This window comes from Rhipicephalus microplus, chromosome 8 (genome assembly GCF_043290135.1).
Source record: "Rhipicephalus microplus isolate Deutch F79 chromosome 8, USDA_Rmic, whole genome shotgun sequence".
Lineage (NCBI taxonomy): Eukaryota > Metazoa > Arthropoda > Arachnida > Ixodida > Ixodidae > Rhipicephalus > Rhipicephalus microplus.
In genome coordinates this window covers 72,047,717-72,071,457 of record NC_134707.1, presented here as the reverse complement: position 1 = coordinate 72,071,457, position 23,741 = coordinate 72,047,717, and the positions used below count along the sequence as shown (strand labels likewise).

Here is a 23,741-nt window from a genome sequence, read left to right as displayed (position 1 = left end):
GCTATCACGTCAGAAGGCTCCCTCTTAAAACGTTCGTAAATACGTTCACAATAAGAAGAGGCTTCTCGACAAACGTAGCAATACATGCTCCCTCCAACTGCGCGCAAGTACGTAGTTGATGGGCTGGTTGACCCTAATTATGCTACCATGTTATCTGGCCATTCACCTGAAGCGTCATCCCACGTCTTCGCTCGAAAAGCAGCCGAACTTCAGCTGAACTGTCGCCGTCAGCTGAGCTTCGACACATTACCAACTGACCATTGGACGATCCCCGCCACTTGACATGAATGCTTCAAATGCGGTCGCATCAGCCGCAACGCTAAGCACTGCCGCCACCGTTACAGATCAAACTGCATTACCGAGCGACTCAATGCCAGTTTATGGTGAAGCAATAGGTGACTTGGTAGATACTCGTGCGCAAGAGATGTCGCTACACCAACGTCATGACCCCGACAGTATCCGGCCATGTACGCAACCTGTCCCCTACGAACTTGGAAGAAAGGCTATGCCAGTCGACATGCTGAACATTTCAGCCTGGACGTCAGTGGACAGTGAAGTTCTTCAATGTATTCCCGTACTTGAAAAGCTTCCTGCCGACATAAGCCTTGGAGCAGATTTCTTGGTGTCTGATTATGTAAGGCTTCCCATATACCACCACCACGTCAAGCTCCAGCCTTCACCAGCTGGGACTACTAATACAACACTGCAACCAATGACATGTGAGCAAACGCTGCAACCAACGACAAGTGAGCAGTCAACACTGCCTACCTTATCTTCTGTACTGCCTTGCAGGAACTAATTTCATTTTTTTCTCACAGGAATTATCTTTTCTGACACAAATTTGTTGCCCATAGCAAAGATAATAGCAAACATTTTTTCAAAGCAGACACTCAAGCATAAACTTGCCTGTGGATAATAAGGCTGCAAGAATGTGATTTCCAGGTGTCCCACCACGATGGGGCTGATGGTACTCTCACGGAACCCCCTTGCATACGCATGAGGCAAAATTACATTTTTTTCGCCAGATCAATGTTTTGTGAGCCCAACCGAAGGATAAATAATTGACCACTATTTTTCAGTCTATCACTGACAAGGTTAACAACAGTATTTTCGTGATGCCCAATGCTGCAATATACCAGCGTCACTGGCAAGAGGGCGGACCTGAAGAACTTTATTTGCTGGTGATTCCCAAATTACAAGCCATTCATGACTACCCAGAAGGTGGACAAACTGGCCAACGAGCTATGCCCCGGAAAATAAGCAAACGCTTTTGGTAGCGGAGCATGTGAAGTAGCTTCCTTTTCTATGTCGCCAGGTGCAAAATCTGTCAGCACCTTCAGCGACTGCCTGTGTATCAATCTGTATTACTCATACCTATTTAGATACTAAAACAAACAAGAGCAATATGCATAATTTTTGGATTCTTGTACGGCTTCTGGTGTTGGCATATCTCATGTTAGTGTCAGTGCTAATTGACTGAGTTGCAATGGTAAGTGAACGCTGGAGTCAGCAATGGCATGTGTAGAGCACAAATGAGTGAATTTAAGGCGACACTCGTTCGTGGCACGTGACATGTACAGTGACACTCTGAACATGTCGCTGGAAATTACTTCATGCATTGGCTATGTGGTTACCTGCGAACTGACTGATTCTTCAGTGTTCGAAGCTGGTAGAATTGAGCTACTTCAGTCGGCCACTTTGGGCGTCAAGGTTTATACAGCACTAGGTTATAAAGTAACTGTTAGCGCGGCAGGGAGCAAGTAACGTGGCACTACCGGTTGCTGTATGGCTAGCACGAAGCCTCGGAGTCATATGCCTGCGGCCCAGGAGGTGGTACGACGCCTTGCAGAACAGGAGGAAGCATCATTTCCGCAATGCCGTACTTCTGCTGCGAGTCAATGTCACACAGGTAGAAACAAGCCTCCATTTAGAGGAGCCAGATCGCTGGCTTTCTCGGTCAAAATCAGGAAATTTCTGGTAGTAGCAGGATGCTGGGCGCCGTGGTGGTCGTGTAAAGCTGTCGCGCTATGGCGACAGACGCGTCAGAAGTTGGGTACCTGGGTGCGGGCGTCCGGTGGCAGCTTCTAGAATATTATTTAAGAAGGTAGTCTTTCTTGGGGACCTTCGACCAAAAACTTTTGTTTTGTCTGTCTGTACAATTATCTGTTTGTCTTCTCTAACGATACCTCAAATGGCACTAAACGGCCAACCTCATCCGCAGCGCCCACCAATATTGCTCAAAGTTTAGCGTTCATAGATGTGCGATTGTCAATTAAAAAAGCAAATATTGCGCATATCTGAGGTGCCATAACAACATGTCTATGTTTAGTATGTCTGCCTTTATACTAGAAGAGGCACACACATGTAACTTTGAGGACTGCAGCGGTTAATGCGCTGCGCTGACAGTGCAACGCGATGCTCAAGAAGGTGTTTCCAACGCTTTGCTACGACGGCACGGTGGTGGCACCTGCCCGTCGCTTTGCATTCTACACCTGATCACCTCCGAGACTGGCAGGCATCTTTCTCCGCAGTCGCGCAAGCCTTCGTTTTTAAAGATAACTGCCAGATGGCAGTCGTGTCTAACGTGCCTAGATGCGCTTGTTCACCTCCGTTACACACTCAAGGCACTCTAACGCAGCACCTTCAGAATACCATTCACCGATTTTCTTGCGCAGAACATCAACTGAACGTTTTGTTTACTCTCTCCAGACGCAAAACTATCGTCATTCGACGAAATTTACAGTGTAACGTGTAGATTCGGGCCAATTTGTTGTTGGTCCAGTGTCAGCACTGTAGTGAAGAGACAGAGGAAAGAGATTGCTGCAACGACCAAAGTGCACCCGCTTCCTCGCTACTACGTCCACTTTGGTGTCGCCGCTGCGTAGGCGCGGCAGTACGAGAAAAGTGTATACTCAATCACAATTATAACGTTTCATCTTTATACCGATAGGCATTGCAGCTTTTCTCCCATCAACATCAGGCACTTTTTGGAGATTGCGAGATCTTTTTCACTCAGTGACTGCCTACCCGTCACCCAAGAAGGAGTCTTCTTCGTGGAGACCACTTGAAGTGGCCGCTTTGTGTTCTGCAGATCCATCGACTGTAAAACGATCTTATAGTTCCTGTTCATCAAAAACTAATATGACTCTCAGGGACTTATTTCTTTTTCACAATACCTGCAGAAAGATCCTGTAGGGCTCCCATGAAGCGTTTTTCTTAAAAACCGGCAGCACTTCTAGGGTGTGCGTAGCGGTATCCTACTTAGCACGCAATCGTGGCGCATATAATAAAGGACGACTTAGGTGCAGGTTTTATCCGCGTCCGACCGAGGGCGACAAGCGATGCTGGTGCTAATAGCTAAGGTAGCGGCATTGAATTACTTCAGTTTACGGCTACAACAATGAGACCCTACAATGCTGATTAAGAGCACTTCAAGGGGGAATATACAAGGTGCGTTTGTAAAGCCCCTTGAGTCTGTGGCCTTGGCACAATGCACATCGTGCTTGGCACCTGTCGCTGTGAAAAGATAGCTCTGTAGTTCAATGCCCGTTGACGAAATGTACATATGCTGATTTTGTACATTTGTAAACGTCATTTCAGTGACAGAAATGCGTCACTGAAGTCTAGAGTTACCTTGGCAGAAAACACCTTTGTGTTAAAAACAACATATTTGCATACCCGTGATCCGTAAACAGTAAATGACAGGCAAAATAACTTCTAAGAACAGATTGTGTACACATACCTCGTATTAACATAAGTTGGTTAATTCAAGGCGCTACTGTAATGCTTAAGCACTACGCAGCTGTGACAAGTAAACATTTTAGGACCATCTCTTGTCAGAAACCAGGCGTAGTTCTGGCACAATTTTGCGCTTTTGGAATTACTGAACCAAATGCCGTAATTTTGATTGCGATGGACATTAGGGCGTACTGCTTGGGCGTATTTTACAGAATAAAATGGAGGGCAGTAAAACGTCACGTAAAGAATCGTGCAGTATTGTTGCACTGCTTCATTATATGAATGCTACATTTATGGTCGTGTTCTTGTAAGGCATTAGCTTTAGGCATATGTGTTTCTCAAAGGCGTAGATAATACGTAACGTATGCAGCAATGAAATAGGAGTGAGAAGACTTGGTTAGTCAGCAGTTAACTTAAGATGATACAACATTTATCAAGAAATATGTGTCACTTTACTTATTGTGCTCAATCAAAGAATCGTAACTCTTTGGCATTGTAACAAAAAAAAGGAGGCCAAGAATACAGCGACCAAAGAGGCAGACACATGAGTGCTGCCTCACAATAGATTTTTTATTATCGCTGTGCGGAAAATTGATAGAATTTGTGAGTCAGCGCTCGTGCATGTGCCTTTTCCACCTTGTCTTGTAACTCTGCTTGTCCTTACAATACTAACGGAAATGAGCCCACGGAGCAGCATTTATTATAACTTGGCTCGTTGATTGACGCACCCGTTCCCTCGAACGTGGGCCCGCGCACAATAACGTACGTATATTACCACTCTGCCTATAGTATTATACAGTTGCCGTAAAGCTGAATAAATTGTTGCATCTGTTGAATTTACAGCACTTCTTGAGAGTGGTCTATCAAGCAGTAAGTAACAGTAGGGTTCTCTGAATTGAAGCTTTTCAAGGGAGCTACAAATGTTTTTTTAACAGCGGAACTGTTTCAAGCTGCGTTTACAGGAAGAGCTACGAACAAACATATATAACCATTGTAAACTATCACACGCTCTGTTTCAATATGTTTTCTTCGTGTTTTGTTTCGCTCACACAAACCATGCACCAATTGCTCCGGCGTAGCATGCCATGACTCTAACTGCCGAAGCAACTTATTGGTAAAAAAGAAAAAGAGAAAATATTACAAAAAAAGTTAGACTGAAGTAGATGTACTGAAGAGAACAATTTCAGTCGAAACACTTCTCCTCTCATGATACAAGGGTGCACACCCACATTCAAAAGGCACGCCCCGTAACAATGAAATATTTAGGTAATTATTTCCTTGATTGCTATGCAATTGTTGGCTGCAGGGTATCTCCAACACTTTGCATTGTAATTCGTTATATTACTCTGTTATTCACGCTAGCAAGCAGAGCGTGTCTTAAGCTGGTGTAGAGGACAGCCAAGAAGTGGGAAATGAAACTGTCGAGGAAGAAGACAGATGGGAGGGTTTAAAAGAAGGGCAGACAGTACAGCGACGCACCTGCTTTTTTGAGGCAAAAAAGGCACCTTTTGAACTGGTCACTGTTCGCTCAGTATGCCATAATGAAAATGAATTGCCAGGAAGGGAGCTCGGGCTTAGTGTTCCTCCACCTGTCTACATCACTGTGTACAGTTTAATAATAAAAACAACAACAGGTAAACGCAGGTAGCCTATCACTGCGAATAGGCGGCCCACTTTTGTTATTTGAATAATCTGTCATTTTTGTTTGCCTCATTTACCTGCAACAGTCTTTTCGTATGGCGAAAATAATACAAACATCAGCCAAGGTGAAATACACAAAAATAAACAGACGTTTTGACTTCCCTACACGGAGGCCTTGTTCCCAATTACCGCAAACGAAGTGCCCTCTTTCAATACACATGTCATCACATCTTGCAAACATCGCACATACATGGATAGTGGTGTAGTGTCCTGATATTTACGTCTAGTATATGCTCAGCAGTCTGAATGGCGGAAAATTTCATTTTGGTAGTAATGGCAATAATGCAGGTTTTTACTGCAGGCCGTGGCCATAATGCAGGCTTCATTGCAGTCAATAGCGTATCCACTGGAAGCAACTTGATGTGCGATGGCGTTAGAAGCCGCTTTCTTGTTCTTGACGTCATTGAAACGTTCATGAAAGCTTCTTTTGTAAGTACCTGTCTCACTAATATAAACATGTTCGCAGTCTTCGCAAGGAATTTTTTACACTACACCAGGAAAACTGTGTCTGTCCTACTTGCCCTCGACACTTGTGAGACTGCCTCAGAGCTTTTATGTCAGAACGCGAGCCGCTTGGACATAGTGCCCGCGCAAAACCAGAGCGAAATCTTCACTGAAGGCTGGGCCGCAAGGAACCGATGCCCGGTTTCTTCTACAAATTCTGTTATATTGAGCTGGGTGCTGCAGTTGTCGCTGCACTGCAAGCAGCCAGCCTCCGTCGAACAAGTTCCACATTGACTGTGCCTTATTGCTCAGAGCAAGTTCACCGAGCGCGCTCCACAAGCATAGACACTACAGAACGTATATGTAGAAGTGCAGCAGCTTGGGCTAGTTGGTATTACATGACGATAATGACGACATAGAGAAAAGAAGGACACAAAGGACACGACATGATCGGTTGTCTCCGCGTCATCGTTCTGTTCTCGCGCTATAACTATCGTTATTGTTAGAATGTATATGGCAGGAGGGGTGCCTAGAGTAGAGGCATAGTTTCAATAAAATTTAGTTGTTTCAACAACCATAGCAGGTATTCTGTTGCAAAACATTATCAAAATATCGGACAAAATGTTTCGCCAGGGCAGCAAATGAAGCGAGGGCATGCTTTTGCTTAGCTTCCAGGGCAAAGATTTGCGACAGTGACGGGCGCAGAAGAGCCGACTGCAGTGCCGTGCACCTGCTTGCAGCTCTAGCGACGCGGCCACCACCGCGCACCCCACGGTCACAAAAAGCAAAGCAACATTCTTTAGTAACGTGCTGCTCTCCTCTACGTTTCACCTTCGTCCCTTCAACTCTTGTCACTTCCTGTGAACTGCGTGCTTCTGCTCCATTTTCGACTATCCAGTTGTCAGAATAAAATAGACGGTGTTACTGAAAGATGTTTCCGTCTCGTACAACCTGGATCTACAAAGTGAAGACCCGTAGTCCTTCGCGGCACTGCCGTAGTATTGTAGAGTCATGCAGAGCAAGGAGGCGCTCCTTAATACGGAAGCTACTGGCACAACCAATCATGACGTCTGTGCGATCTCCCTCCGACTGCCAGCTTACTAGGACCAAAGCCCTTCGATATGGTTCATTCAAGCTGAGTCACAATGCGTGCTTTCTGGCGCGCCCAATGAACAACGCAAGTACCATATCGTTGTTTCGGTGCTGTCGCCAGGTGCTGCCGAAGAAGTATCTGACCTGCTTTCCGCTGCTCGGCTGGAGCTAACGATGGCATCACAGCTTTTCCGCATACATCAGTTGCTCTCCGCGAAGGAATTAGGCAACCACCGGCCCAGCCAGCTTCTTCCTCATAACGCCAACTCATGAGCGGCTACACCACCACTACTGACGAAAACTTCTTGTGAGAACTGTTTCTGCAGCGCCTTCCTGGCAACGTGCAAATGGTACGAGCCACTGCGTCCATGTTTGATCTCAAGGGTTTTGCCAGCCTGGCGGACAAAGTCTTGAAGGTGGCCACGCTGTCTGTATGCAAAATCAAGCCGTCATTCAACAACGTGAGTGCCGCTCCACAAACACCATCTGACTCTGCTTCTCCCATCGACGCACTTTGCGATCGCCTAAAGCAACTGATTTGCGCCGCGCCGCGTCAATAACCCACTCCACGTCACCGAAACCCCAGCCGAAGCTCCCCGCGTTAGGGACGCGCACAATGCTCTCGGTCCCCCACACCACCTGGGGTATGCTACTACCATCACCGTTTTGGGCATGATAAGCGTCACTGCCTCCAACCTTGCTTGTGACAGGGAAACAGGCAAACTGACCATTCACGGCGATGACTGGTCAAGGCCAACCCAAACGTCGCCTCTTTAACGCCATGGACCAAATCACAGGCCAGCAGTACCTGGTGGACACTGGTGCACAGGTCAGCATTATTCAGTCCCAAAAATCTGAACGAACAATACCCCCGATCTCTTACCTGCAAACTGTCAGCGGTAGCGAGATCCCCGTATACAAATCACGGTCACTCGCTCTAAATCTAGGCTTACGCCACGTGTTTCGTTGTGTTTTCCTCGTCGCTGACGTACGACTTGCCTTAATTGGTCCAACTTCTGAAACCACCATGGACTGCTGGTCGACATGAACCAGCAACGCCTGCTTGACACTAGTACGCTGCTTTCTGTTTATGGTGTTTCCCATTACTCGAACATAATCACCCTGCCTACAGCAGTAGACAATGACAGTTTCGCAAGACTTCCTCGCGAATTTCTGAACATCAGGCAACCGCCTGACTGGACAAAACCCGCACGACAAAATGCTAGCCCCCATATCATCACCACTATTCCCGACCGGTATTCCCTGCCTAACATTCAGGATTTAACATCAGCTCTACATGGCACAACAGTGTTCTCTAAAATCGACTAGGTGAAAGCCTTTCACCAAACTCCTGTTGCTGTCGCAGATGTTTCCAAAACGGCAATGATCCTCCACCCCATTTGGCCTTTTTGATTTCTTAAGAATGCCATTCGGCCTCCGCAATGCTGCACAAACGTCGCATCGGTTCATTGACATGGTCATACGCGGTCAGCAATTTGTGTTCGCTTACGTCGACGGCCTGCTGGCAGCAAGGTCATCCCACGAGGAGCACTTGCAATATCTCCGCCAACTTTTCGAGCGTCTGTCAGCCAACGAAATCGATGTGAACACTGCAAAAAGTGAGTTTAAAGTGTCATCTCTTAATTTTCTGGGTCATCGCTTGGACAGCAGTGTAATTAGCCTCCTTCCTGACAAAGTGCGAGCAATAGTAGAGTTTCCCAAGCCTACGTCAATAACCAAGCTGCGCCACTTTCTAGGGCTTGTCAGTGTTTACCACCAAGTTATTAGAAACTGTGCTACGCTGTTGGAGCCCCTCGACAATTTGCTATTTGGCAATCCTTCGGAAACTGTGCTACAATTGAACACTGATGTGGAAGAAGCTTTCAACTCCATCAAGAACGCTTTGATTGAAGCCACGCTGCGGACGCACCACAATCCCAGTTGCCCCCTGGCGCTCATGACGAATGCATTCTGTTCTGAACTTGAGGCCGTACTCAACCAAAAAGTAAGTGATCAGTGGATGCCCCTTGCCTTTTTCTCCAAGCGTATGACATCTGCCCGAAGAAACTAAAGCGTTATCAGCCGTGAGTTGCTCGTCATCTTTCTCGCCGTGCGCATTTTCAGGACCTGCTTGACGGTCGCTCTTTCAACTGAAATATACCAACTGATACTGATATGTGCCACATCATCGGTGTTGACAATGCTCCAGGTGACGCTCTCAGTAGCATGGGTGATACCACCCGCCGTCGCTCCAAAACCTCCACGTCAACATTCTTTCTATTTGAAAATCAGGATTTGGCTGCAGCGCAATAAAAAAAACTGAGCTGGAACAAATACGCGAAGCATCCACATCCCTTCCGCTCGAACCCATCACCTTGGAAGATCTGCCAATTATTTGTGACACCTTCATAGGCATACCCACACTATTTGTAACCAAACCTTTCCGTAAGAAAATCTTTGACGCCTATCACAGCCTTTCTCACTCCGGAATTCGCGCTTCCGAAAACCTACTTCTTCATGGTTTGTCTGGCCCGGCGTTAACGCCACCATCAGGAATGGGGCTCGTGAGTGTGCATCATGTCAGCGCACCAGAGTTCAACGGTACCGCGTTCATCCATCAAAGCCCTTCTTGCAACCCGATGAATGTTTCACTGTTGTGCATATTGCCGCGAGGCGTATTGCGGATAGTGTTGCGCATGTCGATACCACCGGCACGCGGCCTTATCGTGGTCCAGGATGCACCGCGACTCATCTGCGAAGATCATGGCCCGCACGTCGACCATTCGTTGATAACGAGATGGCGCCAGACGCTACGGCGACTGTATCTCGGATGGTGAACGCGCCTTGCGTTCCAGTGGGACATTTCTGTTACCCGACGGCCGTCGAACGCGCCTTGCGTTCCAGTGGGACATTTCTGTTACCCGACGGCCGTCGAACGCGCCTTGCGTTCCAGTGGCACATTTCTGTTACCCGACGGCCGCCGAGCACGCTGTTCGCCTCCCGCTAAGCCGGTGTGTCTGTTTTCTTTCAGCGGGCGCAAGTCCGCCAAATAAACGGATCTCCTTCTATTTCTACTAACCTCTCGGTCTCCTGTCTTCGGGCTGCCCTCATTCTTACGCGACATCTGGTGGAGGTGCGGGGTATGCACAAAAACGACCTTAAAACAGCCACTGCAGAGGACGAGGACGCTGAAGACACAGATACTCGAAGCAGTCGCCGCCTCCGAAACCTGCCACCTGAGCTGGGACCGCTACCGGACCCCACGCGACCACGAAAGGACGCTTCCACAGCCACCATGAGCACCCCGCAATCACCTGCCCCTGTCATGCTGTAGCAGCCGCGGGTGCCCCCAACTTTCCATGGTTATGCCGCTGAAGACCCAGAAGAATGGCTCGACCAATTCGAGCGCGTGGCTACCATAAACAGGTGGGATGAAGAAATGAAGCTGCGATACGTTTACTTTTCCGTGGACGGCCCCGCCAAAACGTGGTATGAAAACCATGAGACCACACTGACCACCTGGGAATTTCTGAAGAATGACTTGCTCAGGACCTTCACCAGCATCATGCGAAAAGAAAGGGCCCATCTGCTGCTGGAATCGAGGACCCAACAACCCAATGAGACCCTAAACATGTACGTCGAAGAAATGAAACGTCTTTTTAGGTGAGCGGACCAAGGCATGACCGAAGACAAAAAGGTCGGATACCTAATGCGAGGGGTGAAGGAGTCGCTTTTCGCCGGTCTCATAAGGAACCCTTCTAAAACAGTCGCCGAATTTACTGAAGAAGCGCACACCATAGAAAGGACCCTGGACGCCCGGACTCGGCAATACAACCGCCCGTTTCAGCTCAGCTCGCTCTACTCGGAACCGATTAAGGTGGGCTAACCGCCAACGATCTGCGGGAAGCTATTCGAGAAGTGGTTAAGGAAGAACTACGCCGATTGCGACCTCCTACCCCCCCAGCCCCCCCCAAGGAGCATCTCTCTTGGACACAGTGCGTGATGAAGTCCAGCAGGCGCTTGGCTCTTCATCAGCGACGACTCGAACAGAGGCCGAAGCAATGACTTACGCCGCTGCAGTGAACACTAGGCCACCCCGACGAAACGAACCCAGTCCTCGACGGTACGCTGCAGCCCCAAGTAGCCGTCCGCCCTTACCCGCCCACCCTACATATGAGAGACGGCCGAGCCAAAGAAAATGCGACAGCTGGAGAACTCCCGACGACCGTCCCCTATCTTTCACTGCGGTGGGGCCGGCCACATTCTTCGACACTGCCCCTACAGGCGGATGGGACTGCATGGCTTCTCATCTCAGGCACCACGGCCACGCCCTGAACAACGAACTCCGGCAATCGAAGACTACTTGCGCCATACAGAGTACTTGTCCAGCCGTTCTCCATCACCGCCATCCCCACGCTTCACGTCACCGAACCGCAGCAACAACGAATGAAGAAGGTCCCCAAGCCCCCGTATGAGAAAATAAAACCAGCAACCTTTGGAGGTGAGGATGCTTCAAGAGGAAAAGCTGAAGACCCTCCACCGACGATCATATATGACGACAGCACATCATCTACGACGACGACAACGCACAACAACCCAAGCCGCGAGACGAAGCAAAACGAAGCAACAAGACGAAGCCGTGACCCGAACCCAAAACCAACACGCAACTCCAGCCCACGTGCCACCGATTTTGAAGTATTTATTGACGGCCACCCGGTAACTGCCTTGATTGACACAGGAGCTGACTACTCGGTCATCAGCGGGCCATTGACAGCACAACTGAAGAAGGTTAAGACGGCTTGGGACGGCCCGCAGATCCGCACAGCGGGAGGCAACCTCCTCACCCCATCGGGGCGATGTACTGCAAGGGTGACATTCGATGGTCACACATACCTTGCCCCTTTATTAGTGCTCCCACAGTGCTCCCGTGACGTCATTCTCGGCATGGACTTCTTGACTCAACATCACGCGGTTATTGACCTGGCGTCCAGATCCATCAAACTTTCGTCGGATGAAGCCATAAATTCATACTCGGCACCACATAGTCGCGCAGCCCTCCGTGTGCTCGAGGATGACGTGAGCGTCCCACCCCGATCAACGACCCTAATCCCCGTAACCACTGGTACTGCCAAAAATGCTCATGGCGTCGTCGAAGGTAACATACAGCTTTTGCTTGGCCGTGATATCGCAATCGGAAGAGGCATTGCGGACTTCCGGAATGGACAGGGCCCAGTGCTGCTAACAAATTTCAGCCAAGAACACCGTCACCTGGCCAAAGGCACGACCATTGCCTTTCTCGATGAAATCGCGAAAGTCAGTGACACCCTCGCCCTCTCGAATCCAGCGACCATCACCCCACAGACCCACAACTCGAAGCTGTCATTCGACATTAACCCTTCCTTGCCTCAATGCAAGCAGCAACTGCTCCAGAACCTCCTTCGACGTTATGACGACTGTTTCGCCACTTCTTCACAGGTCCGACACACTTCTCTGGCAAAGCATAGCATCAAAACACAAGAAGGCATCCGCCCTCTCCATCAAAGCCCTTATTGTGTTTCGGGACTTGAACGTCAAGCCATCCGAGAGCAAGTTGAGGAAATGTTACACGATGATGTAATTCAGCCATCGAAAAGCCCATGGGCGGCACCAGTCGTCCTTGTCAAAAAGAAAGACGGAAGTCTTCGGTTTCGCGTCGATTACCGACGGTTAAATAGTGTAATCAAGAAGGACGTGTACCCTTTACCAAGGATCGACGATACCCTAGATCGTCTTAGTGATGCAAGGTACTTCTCGTCCATTGATCTGAAGACAGGGTATTGGCAAATTCAGGTTGATGAAAGAGACCGAGAAAAGACCGCCTTCATCACGCCGGATGGATTGTATGAGTTCAAAGTGATGCCATTTGGATTTTTTTCCGCTCCAGCAACCTTCCAGCGTCTAATGGACACAGCACTGGCAGGTCTCAAGTGGCAAATATGTCTTGTATACCTGGACGATGTGGTCGTCTTCGCCTCCAACTTTAGCGACCACCTGAAAAGGCTCCGGACGGTACTGAACGCAATTAAGTCATCAGGGCTGACACTGAAGCAAGAAAAATGCCATTTTGCCTATGAAGAACTACAGTTCCTTGGCCATGTTATAAGCAAAGATGGGGTAAGACCAGATCCCAAGAAGACAGCCGCTATCACACAGTTTCCTCAACCGCAAAATAAGAGAGCAGTGCGCCGATTCTTAGGACACAGACAGACAGACAAAGAACTTTATTCAGGTCCTGAGGAACTGCGTTATAACGGCCCCGTTTAGGGGGAATCCGTAGCAGTCGCGGGCCACTCCCACGTAGGGACCGGAAGACCGTGGCCCTCCGCCCTCTCGCAGGCCCTCTGGACAGCCCGAAGTTGAACCAGGAGGTCGCCGCTGTGAAGGGCTTCCTCCCAGTCATCTTCTTTGTTGAACTCTGCGTCACGTAACGCAGGACATTGCCAGAGCATATGAGGTAATGAGCAATACGCCTCACCGCAGTCTGAACAATGCGGCTCGATGTTGGGCGAAAAATGGCTGAACCTGCCACGCGAAGGGAAATACCCCGTTTGGAGCATCCTGTAGGCCGATGATTGCGGTCGCGTAAGTTTAGGATGAGGAAGTGGAAAAGTCCTCCGAGATAGATGATAATGAGTCATGATCTCGTGGAAAGTGAGTAGCGAGTCCCTGTATCTTCCGGCGTCCCCGCCTGCGAATCCGCCGGGACCGCCGCGGTGAGCGATACCTCGCGCACGGTCATGGGCAAACTCATTGGCGTTGGGGACATCAGGATGTACGTTGGCCCCCATGTGGGCCGGGAACCATGTTATGGTGTGAAACCCGGCAGCCCCCTCACAGCCGAGGATGGCCGCTGCCTCACGCGAGATCGAGCCCGAGGCGAAAGCCCTAGCTGCGGAACGCGAATCTGTAAAGACATTAGGACGCGATGGGTCCTTCATTGCTATGGCGATGGCGATTTGCTCAGCCACCATTGCCGAAACTTTTCTAACCGAGGCAGAGCATAGGAGTGTGCCACTATGATCGACCGAGACCACTGCGAAGCGATCCGAACGCCCGTACTGGGCTGCATCGACAAAGGTCCCGAGATGCGGTCTGTTTGCAACTGATTTTAATAAGGAACGGGCCCGAGCTATGCGGCGCCCAACATTGTATTGTGGGTGGACATTTCTTGGAAGTGAAGCTACCGAAAACGTGCCTCTGATCGAGGGTGGTAGTGTTACATTACGCTGGTTAGTCACCGTAGGACCGCAGCCTATGGATTCCAGGATGCGCCTACCAGCCCTCGAGGACGATAGTCGCACGACCTGAGCCATCTGCTGGGCCTCTATCACCTCCGAGAGGGAGTTATGCATGCCCAATTGTAGGAGATTCTCGGTGCTATTGTGGATAGGCTAGCCTAGAACTCGCTTTATGCTTTTGCGCAGTAGTGTATTAATTCTGGCCTCTTCTCTTTTGGACCAGCGCAATGCCGAAGCGACATAATTAATGTGGCTCATGAGAAATGCATGATAGAGCCGAAGGAGATTGCTCTCGCTCAGCCCACCCCTGCGGTTCGAGACCCTGAGTATGAGCCTAAGCATGTTCTCCGTCTTGGAGGTGATGCGGGCTATAGTTCGTGAGTTGCCCCCCTTGGACTCTAGCAGGAGTCCGAGGACCCTGATGGAGTCCACCCTGGGTATTCTCTGCCCATCCCGTGTGTATAAAGCTATGGGAATCTGTTCTAAAGGAGTGGGGGTTCCTCAGTCCTTGTCGGGTGGGTCTGTATAGTAGTAACTCAGACTTTGCCGATGACAGGCTCAGGCCCGAACCGACTAGAAAGTTCTCTGTGATGTCTAATGTCTCTTGGAGCGCCTGCTCTACCCCGGCGTCGGACCCTCCCATGCACCACACGGTGATATCGTCCGCGTAGAGAGCATGGTTAACCCCGCGCACCGTAGCGAGTCGCCCCGAGAGGCCCTTCATGGCAATATTGAAGAGTAGAGGAGAGATAACTGCCCCCTGTGGGGTGCCTCTCGCTCCCAAGGTAAATTCCGTGGATTGGATTTGACCGATCCTAATGGTAGCCCTGCGATCCCTGAGAAAAGACCTAACGTATGCGTGGAACCGTTGCCCTAGACCCATAACCGAAATTGCCTCAAGCACAAACTTGTGCGAGATATTATCGAAAGCTTTAGCTAGGTCTAGCGCTAGTATGCCTCTAGTATCCCTGGTGTTGTTGTCAATGATTTGTCTTTTGATAAGGAGCATCACGTCCTGTGTGGATAGTGCAGATCTGAATCCTACTATATTGTGTGGAAATAGCTCTCTGCTTTCTATGTACTCGGATACCCGATGGTGAATCGCATGTTCGGCCACCTTGCCTACGCAGGACGTGAGCGAGATGGGTCGCATGTTCTCCAAAGCCAGAGGTTTGCCTGGCTTTGGGATAAGCGCTACCGAAGCTGTCTTCCAGGATTCGGAGACGTGCCCCGTCTCCCAGATCTTGTTGACTTCCTCGGTAAGCTTCTCGATGGATTTGCCATCCAAGTTACGTAAGAGCTTATTTGAGATTCCATCCGGGCCCAGTGCAGAGCATCCGTTGAGCTCGTGGAGGACCTTACAGATTTCTGGTTCAGTGAAAGGTGCGTCCAGCTCCGCCACCATTCCACCCCTGTAATGCGGATAGTCCGCATCGCCGGAAGGGCCCAGTGGAAGATAGCTGTCCGCTAACCTCTTCAGGAGGGCCCTTTCGGAGACTCCCTTCGCTTTTTGGTTGTGAACAATCGCTGATTTCCCTTCGACTGTGACTCATCAAGTAATTGTTTGAGGAGGTTCCATTTGGCCCCCACTCTCATCTGTCCGTCAACCGAAGAACATACTTCATTCCACTGCTGTTTGGAGAGCTTAATAGAGTAGGCTTCGATCTCGCGATTGAGTTGCGCAATTTTCTTTCGAAGTCGGCGATTGAGCGTTTGCGTCCTCCACCGGGACAGGATGGAATTCTTAGCCTCTAAGAGATGCGCGAGGTGTGCATTCATCCGATCAACCTTCAGGTTCGTTTTGACAACCTTGGTCGCAGCATTAGCATCCGCCTTGAGCTTTGCAAAGAGGCTGTCTAAGCTGTCGTATTCATCCCGGTCCTCCTTTCGCAATTTACGAAAGGCATCCCAGTTCGTTACTTTAAATTCCCTGGGGGGAGCTGCATTGACTGCTAGGGTAATAGCCACTATGAAGTGGTCACTACCTAGATTCTCTTGCAAATTTTGTCACCCTGCTCCGGCGACGTTCTTGATGAACGCCAAGTCTGGAGTTTTGTCTCGAACCACCGATGTGCCAATTCTTGTCGGGTATGGCGGGTCCGTAATCAATTCAAGAGAACAGCTAGATACGGCCTTAAGGAGGTTGTTGCCTTTGGGGGACTGCCTGGCGTATCCCCAAGCGTCGTGCGGATCATTAAAGTCTTCCGCTACCACGATGGGGGCCCCCCTGGCCAGAGCCTCCGCTTTTGCCATGATCGAAGCGAACCCCTGCCGCTTGTCCGACGGCGAGCTGTACACATTCAGGAGGAATACGCTGTTCTTGAGCCAGCTGTTGGGGATTAATTCGAGGATAATGACCTCAGCCTTGCTGTTGCCAAGCTGTAGTTTGTGTTCTTGAAAGGAGCACTTTTTTGCGACCAAGGTTGCCAAACCGCGCTTCCCTTGCTCGCGCACCGAGACGACTCGATAGCCCGGGAAAGTTAGCGCATCACCGAGAGTTTCCTGTAACATAATTACGTGCGGTTTGACCGCCTGAGAAGCAATAAAGTGCAGCAGTGGTGCCCTGCGCCTTTTGAAACTGGCACAGTTCCACTGCCACACGACCAGTTCATTAGTGTTGCCCGCCATAATTACTGTTCTGAGACAGCCAATCTCCTGTCGGGTTGACTGTTACCGCGCCTGCAGGCGACTGTGCCCTGTTCGGGCCTATCGGAGGCGAGCTACCCGTAGCTAGCGCTGCCTGTGTACCTTCAAGAGACGAAACCCTTTTCAGTAGGGTAGTCATGCTAACAGCCAGTTGTTTAATCGATTGCTGCATGCTTTCGAGAGCCTTGCTGTTGGATTCTGTCTCCATAGCATCCCACTCCCCTTGGGGGGGTGAGGCCCTACGTTTTCCCGAGCGCGCCTGCACGTCCCTTGGTGGGGGAATCTGTTGTCTCTCACCCTGCGAGGAGTAATGTTTGCGGAACGACTCAAGGTCAGCCCTCAGCTGTTGAATCTCTGCCTTAAGGCAAGCATTCTCTTGGATCAACTTAGCTACCCTGGGATCTTCCCTATGCTCTGGCAATGGTACCCGCGTTACCTCTGGTGGCGGCGCCGCTGGCTTCGCCTTGGCTCGATCCGCCCAGGTAGGTACTTCCTGGATTCGTGCCCGGGAGCAAGAGCGCCCTTTGGTGCGAGCGCGGCCCCTGGAGCGGTAGCGCCCGCGGCCAGCCGGCGTGACGGAACGCCCCTGCCTGGGAGCGCTTGCCACGCTGGAATCCCTTGACCGGTCCTCTTCGACCAGCTGTTTCTGAGACTTTTTGACGCGCTTTCGGCGCCGTCGTCTTCTCCGTCGCACGACGTAAGGAACTTGAAAGCGTTCTTTGCACGCTCTGTCCGCCGTCGGATGTGGGCCTCCGCAAAGGGCACATTTCGGCGAGCACTGGTGATCGTCGGGTGGAGACACGAGCCCACAGCCCCTGCACACCCTCTTGTTGGGGTTGGGGCAAACATCGGCCCTGTGACCAAGTCCTCCACACGCGTAGTACACGTCGGTTTGGCGCTTGTAGAGCGTGCAGCGCAGCATGCTGACGCCGCATATGACATAGTTTGGTACCTTCATGCCGTCGAAAAGCACTACCACAGTGGTGGTGTTCTTGATCCTTTTGGCTTCTAGGGCCTTCGGATTTCGCTGGTTGACGATCATCGTTTGGAGCTGGGTCTCGCTGATGTCAGTGTCCACTCCTCGTATGACTCCTTTACAGGTGTTATCGGGGGCCGCGACATATGCCGCCACATGGTACATTCCTTCGCTTATCCGAATCTGTTGGATCGCGGCGTAGGCGTTTGCGTTCTTCTGCTCCGGTGTGGAGACTACGAGAATGTTCTGGGCGATGTTTGGGCAAACGATGTCCCTTTGCGTCTCTGCCGGGGAAAGCGCAGCCGCCATGGCAATAGCCTGTGCGAGCCTAATTTGGCTTACTTTTCTGACGTCAAGTCCGTCCCTCGGCCTGACGATAATTCGTATGTGGTCCCTCGGCAGCCGGGGGAGCCTCGATGCAGCTGCGAGGCGCTTCATTGCGCCTTGCGGGGCTGCCGTGCGGCGGCCTCCCTTCGAGCCCACATGTGATGCGTTGCCCGCGGAAACTGGCGTTTCTACACGAGCTTTCTTGTTCCTGCCCAGCGCTGTCGTCCAACCCGGGCGATTGGCTTCTTCGTGAGAGATTTCCTCTCCTTCCACCATCGCTACTTTGGGCATGTTGCCCCTTTTCTCCCGCCTCTTGCCGTCGATGCTAGGCTGAGCCCGGTAGGGTTAGCCGAGTCGCGGCGCGTTCCACAAGAAAAGTTTTAATAATTCAGCAAAAGGACCACTCACCGAAAAAAGTCTGGTGTCGACGTGATCCTCAGAAGAAACTGCGTCGAATGAAACGCAGTTCGAGCACAGGCACCACAAAAATCCTAACGAAAACATTAACAGAAACGGGAGCCGATCTTCTAGCGTCCGCACTGGTCGGCACCCCCGATTCTTAGGACTGTGCGCCTATTACCGACGCTTCGTCAAGAACTTCTCACACATTGCTGCCCCTTTGACGCAGCTCACCAAGTCGGACGCCCCTTTCAAATGGGAAGCTGAGCAACGTGAGGCATTCAAAGAACTTCAACAACGTTTACAGTCGCCGCCTGTGCTGGGTCACTTTGATGAAAACGCCGAAACTGAGATACATACAGACGCCAGCAGCATCGGCTTAGGTGCCGTTCTCGTTCAGAAGCACAAGGGCTGCGAGCGCGTCATCGCGTATGCAAGCCGCTCACTGTCGAAAGCGGAAGTGAACTATTCCACGTCTGAGAAGGAGTGTCTTGCGATAGTATGAGCCACCTTGAAATTCCGCCCATACTTATATAGCAGACCCTTCAAGGTCGTAACGGACCATCATGCGTTGTGCTGGTTGGCCAGTTTGAAAGACCCTTCTGGCCGCCTCGCTCGATGGAGCCTACGACTTCAGGAGTTTGACGTGAAGGTAGTCTACACATCTGCTCGTAAGCACTCCGACGCAGACTGCCTTTCAAGCGCCCCTGTCGGCGCACCACCAAGCCATGAAGACGACGATGCCTTTCTTGAGCCTATCAGCAGCAGCACCTTTGCATTACAGCAACGCTCAGACCCGATCCTATAACAGTTGATCAACTACATCGAAGGAAAGACCTCCATACCGCCTGCACTGTTCAAGCGTGGCATATCCTCCTTCTGTGTACAAAATGGGGTTGTAGTTAAAAAGAACTTCGCACCGAATAAGGCAGTTTACCTTCTTGTCGTCCCAAGCAATCTCAGAGAAGAAATTTTACAAGCGTTACATGACGAACCCACTGCAGGCCACCTCGGTTTTACACGCACACTCCACAGAATTCAAGAACGATACTACTGGCCCCGCCTCTCCTCAGATGTTGCGCGGTACGTCAAGAGTTGCCGCGAATGTCAGCGCCGGAAGAGACCTCCAACAAAACCAGCTGGATTCTTCATGCCAATTGAACCCCCGTTGAGACCATTCCAACAGATTGGTATGAACCTGCTTGGACCTTTCCCCACGTGAACATCCGGTAACAAGTGGATCATAGTGGCCACTGATTACCTTACCCGATACGCTGAAGCTAAGGCCCTCCCGAACGGCACAGCCGTAGAAGTTGCCAAATTTTTTGTCGAATCAATTCTCCTCCGTCATGGTGCACCTGAGGTACTAATAATAGATAGGGGAACAGCGTTTACGGCTGATCTTACTCAGGCAATCTTACATTACAGTCATACAGATCACCGAAGAACAACTGCGTACCATCCGCAGACAAATGGTCTCACGGAACGCTTGAACGATATGCTCGCTATGTACGTGGACACAGAACACAAGACCTGGGACTTAATTCTGCCTTACGTGGTCTTCGCCTACAACACCGCGGTGCAAGAGACCACTAAAATGACACCATTTAATCTCGTCCATGGGAGGGATGCCGTTACAACCCTGGACGCCATGCTGCCTAATGTCACCGATGAAAACAACCTAGACGTGGCCGCCTACCTTCAGCGCGCAAAAGAAGCCTGACAGCTTGCTCGTCTGCGCATAAAAGACCAACAGCGAAACGACGCAAGACGCTACAACCTGCGGAGACGGGATTTAACATACAGGCCAGGTGACAAAGTCTGGGTTTGGACGCCCGTTCGCCGCCGAGGATTAAGCGAAAAACTCATGCACCGTTATTTCGGCCCACACAAAGTCATCCGTCAAGTGGGTGAAGTGGACTATGAAGTGGTCCCTGATGAGGCTAGCTCATCCCAACGACGCCGCGCACGACAAGAAGTGGTACACGTCGCCCGTTTGAAGCGCTATTATGCGCGCTAAAGGAGGCTCCCTGTTTGCATCTCTTGTTTTGTTTATGTGTGCGTGATTCGTGCTTATTTGCCATTTACTTTCGCACAGGCTGCCATTTTGTTTTGGTTTTATTTTAAACAAAGCATCGGGTCGATGCATACGTTGAGGAGGGGAGCAATGCCGCGAGGCGTATTGCGGATAGTGTTGCGCATGCCGATACCGCCGACACGCGGCCTTATCGTGGTCCAGGATGCACCGCGACTCATCTGCGAAGATCATGGCCTGCACGTCGACCATTCGTTGATAATGAGTTGGCGCCAGACGCTACGGCGACTGTATCTCGGATGGTGAACGCGCCTTGCGTTCCAGTGGGACATTTCTGTTACCCGACGGCCGTCGAACGCGCCTTGCGTTCCAGTGGGTATTTTTCCGTTACCCGACGGCCGTCGAGCACGCTGTTCGCCTCCCGCTAAGCCGGTGTGTCTGTTTTCCTTCAGTGGGCGCAAGTCCGCCAAATAAACGGATCTCCTATTTCTACTAACCTCCCGGTCTCCTGTCTTCGCGCTGCCCTCACTCTTACGCGACCCGTTACCCCAATGTCAACGCTAACGCTACCTTGTGACCCCATGTGTAGATCGGTTCACCCAATGGCCCGAAAAGACTCATATGCCCAACATGTCTGCAGCTACTGCCGCACAGCATTTGATTCAACATGGATATCCCTGTTTGGCTGTCCGACAACAATTGTATCGAACGGGGGTCGCCAGTTAGAATCTCCTCCGTTTTCAGAGCTCCCAAAACTTTTTGGTATTTCACGCCTCCATACAGCGTCATACCATCCGCAAACAAACGTCCTAGTTGCGAAATTTCTCCGGCACCTCAAAGCAGCGCTCACAGCACACAATTTCCCCGGCAGGTGCGTTGACCACTTCCCGTTCACGCTACTCTGAATTCGATCTCCTTTCAAACGAGGAACTCTCCTGCTCCACTTCCAAACTTGTTTATGGCACCTCAATTCGCCTGCATATTTATTCGAATAAAGTGGCAGTGCCACCCAGCTAAAAGGAACAGAGTACGTTGACCAGCTGCGCAAAGTCATTCGACGAATTCGTTCGCATCCTGCAGGCAGCGAACTACGTGCAGCGTACGTCGCTCAGGACTAAAAAACAGTGACCCACGTGTTTGTGCGGTACGGCCCTGTGTGCGCCCTGCTTCAACCGCACTACCTCGGCCCCTTCCGTGTGTTAGAGCGGTGACCTGCTAACTTTGTCGTCGACATTATTAAGACATGCGATACCATCGCACTCGAGCGGCTCAAGCCAGCGTTCAGTAAAGCGCCCTATCCTAATTACCTCACCATACCTCCCTTCACTGAACAAGAAAGCCCCTTCTCGCCAGTGTTCCTCCTGTCACGCCATCTGCATCGCGTTCACTGGGATCACACTAAACTGCACTAGCTTTCTCTCTAAAGTGGGAGCAATCTGTAGCAACGTGGCCGCCACTACGCACCCCGCAGTCATAAAAACCTGCCGAGGAGCATTGCAAGCAACGCTTTGCTCTCCTCTCTGTTTCTCCTTCGTCTCTCTCACTCTTAAAACTTTCGGTACACTGCGTGCACCTGCTCTATTTTCGACTCTCTGGCTGTCAGAATAAAGTAGGCGTTGTTGCTGAAAAGACGTGTTCATCTCGTACAACCTGGTTCAACACAGTACTTCCTCTTCAATGTGAAGTAGGTGTTCTCTAAACAGAACTGCAGCAACCTTAACACACCGGGAACATCCATTGTCGTCCTCTCCGAAAATGATTGGTCTGACTTAGAGGCTGCCATACGAAAATTGTGCTCACACTTCTTTTGTTACCCCGCTGAAGACTTTTCTTGGATATGGGAAGAATGTTGCTGTGTTTTGCAGAATGCCACATTAAGAAATATTTTCAGAAATGCTAACTGCTGCCATAATTTCATTTGTTTTGCCCGAGTGAGCGTGCATACGGGAGCCTGTGAATTCGTTTCCACCATCGTCTCCCATTAAAAAATGAAGCCTACTTGGTGATTTTTAGATTCTTAGCAGCTTTATTTAGTCTTTTGCGTCAAAAAAGGCGATGGTTGAGGTAACACATAACGCTTGAACGCGCTTGGAGGTCTATCTCTGTGTCATTTCTTTTAGAAAATGTCAAAGTCTGGGCACTATCTAACGTCGGGTCTATACATAGGAGCTAATTTGCTGGACCAACAAAGTGACGAAATAAATAAGGTATTTTGTATTCCATATTTACTTATTCTCACAAACACGCATGCACACAGTATCCTGAATACGCTGAAAAATGTCGTGATTTCGACAAAACGGTGAGAAACGAAAGTGATAGCCAGATATTTGAATGTTTTACGAAGCAAGGCTATAATTTTTCTGAGCAAATAAGTTGAAATAAACTTGTGCTGGCTAAGTAACTAAGTTTTCTGCCACGCGGCCACAGTAGGCGACCACAACAAGGCTAGTGCGTAGTGACGACGTTGATATCTGAAGGGAGGCTGGCAGCCAACTCTATTTGATCCGATCTTACGTAACTCTACAAAACGCTGGTGCAAGAGAACAGTGCCGCTCCAGGTATACTTTTGGCACTGTTTTTAGGGGCAAAGTTTTTAGGCCAAGGCTCAGTCCCTCCTCTGTAGTACGAGCAGTAGTAGTAGTAGTAGTACGTAGCCACCTCTTGTTTATTAGTTGGTCAATAGATAGCGTTGTGTGTATATGTCCTTGGGAATATTATAAGTAGATAGCGTTAGTGGTTTTCACAGATCCACGGATGAATGATGGGGGGTGGGGCGAAGCGTCCGTCCATTGTCAATCAATACGTGCGTCCGCGCTTCTGTCCGTGCGCCTGTCAGTCTGTCTGTACATGCTCTCGTTCGTCCATGCGTCTGTGCGTGCGACCATCCGCTCATCTGTCCGTGCTTCTGTCCATGCTTTCGTCCGTCTGCCCTACACACCAAAAAAGAGATGAATGGACATGTGGACAGACCCTTTGCCGCACTCATCATCTTTCACTCCGTGAATATGCTGTGTTTTTTTGTGTTCACAGCCCTGACCACAAATGCTCCCGCCTTCTGTGGGGACACAAACGTCACTGATCGTTGCCCCGATAGCGTGGGAACTAT

General features: G+C 50.3%; 1 protein-coding gene across 5 annotated transcripts in view; it reads left to right on the top strand.

Moving 5' to 3' along the window:
- The first annotated feature begins 4,377 nt into the window (after positions 1 to 4,377).
- Positions 4,378 to 23,741, top strand: part of LOC119165875 (uncharacterized) — a 97,351-nt gene continuing 77,987 nt past the window's right edge. For 4 of the 5 annotated variants that reach the window (XR_012885684.1, XR_012885683.1, XM_075872108.1 and 1 more), the window contains exons 1-2: positions 4,391 to 4,500; positions 4,582 to 4,608. The gene's annotated coding sequence lies outside the window, so the exon portion shown is untranslated. Of the gene's footprint in view, positions 4,501 to 4,581; positions 4,609 to 23,741 lie in introns of all 5 variants that reach the window. The other variant, XM_075872107.1, reaches the window with a different exon arrangement.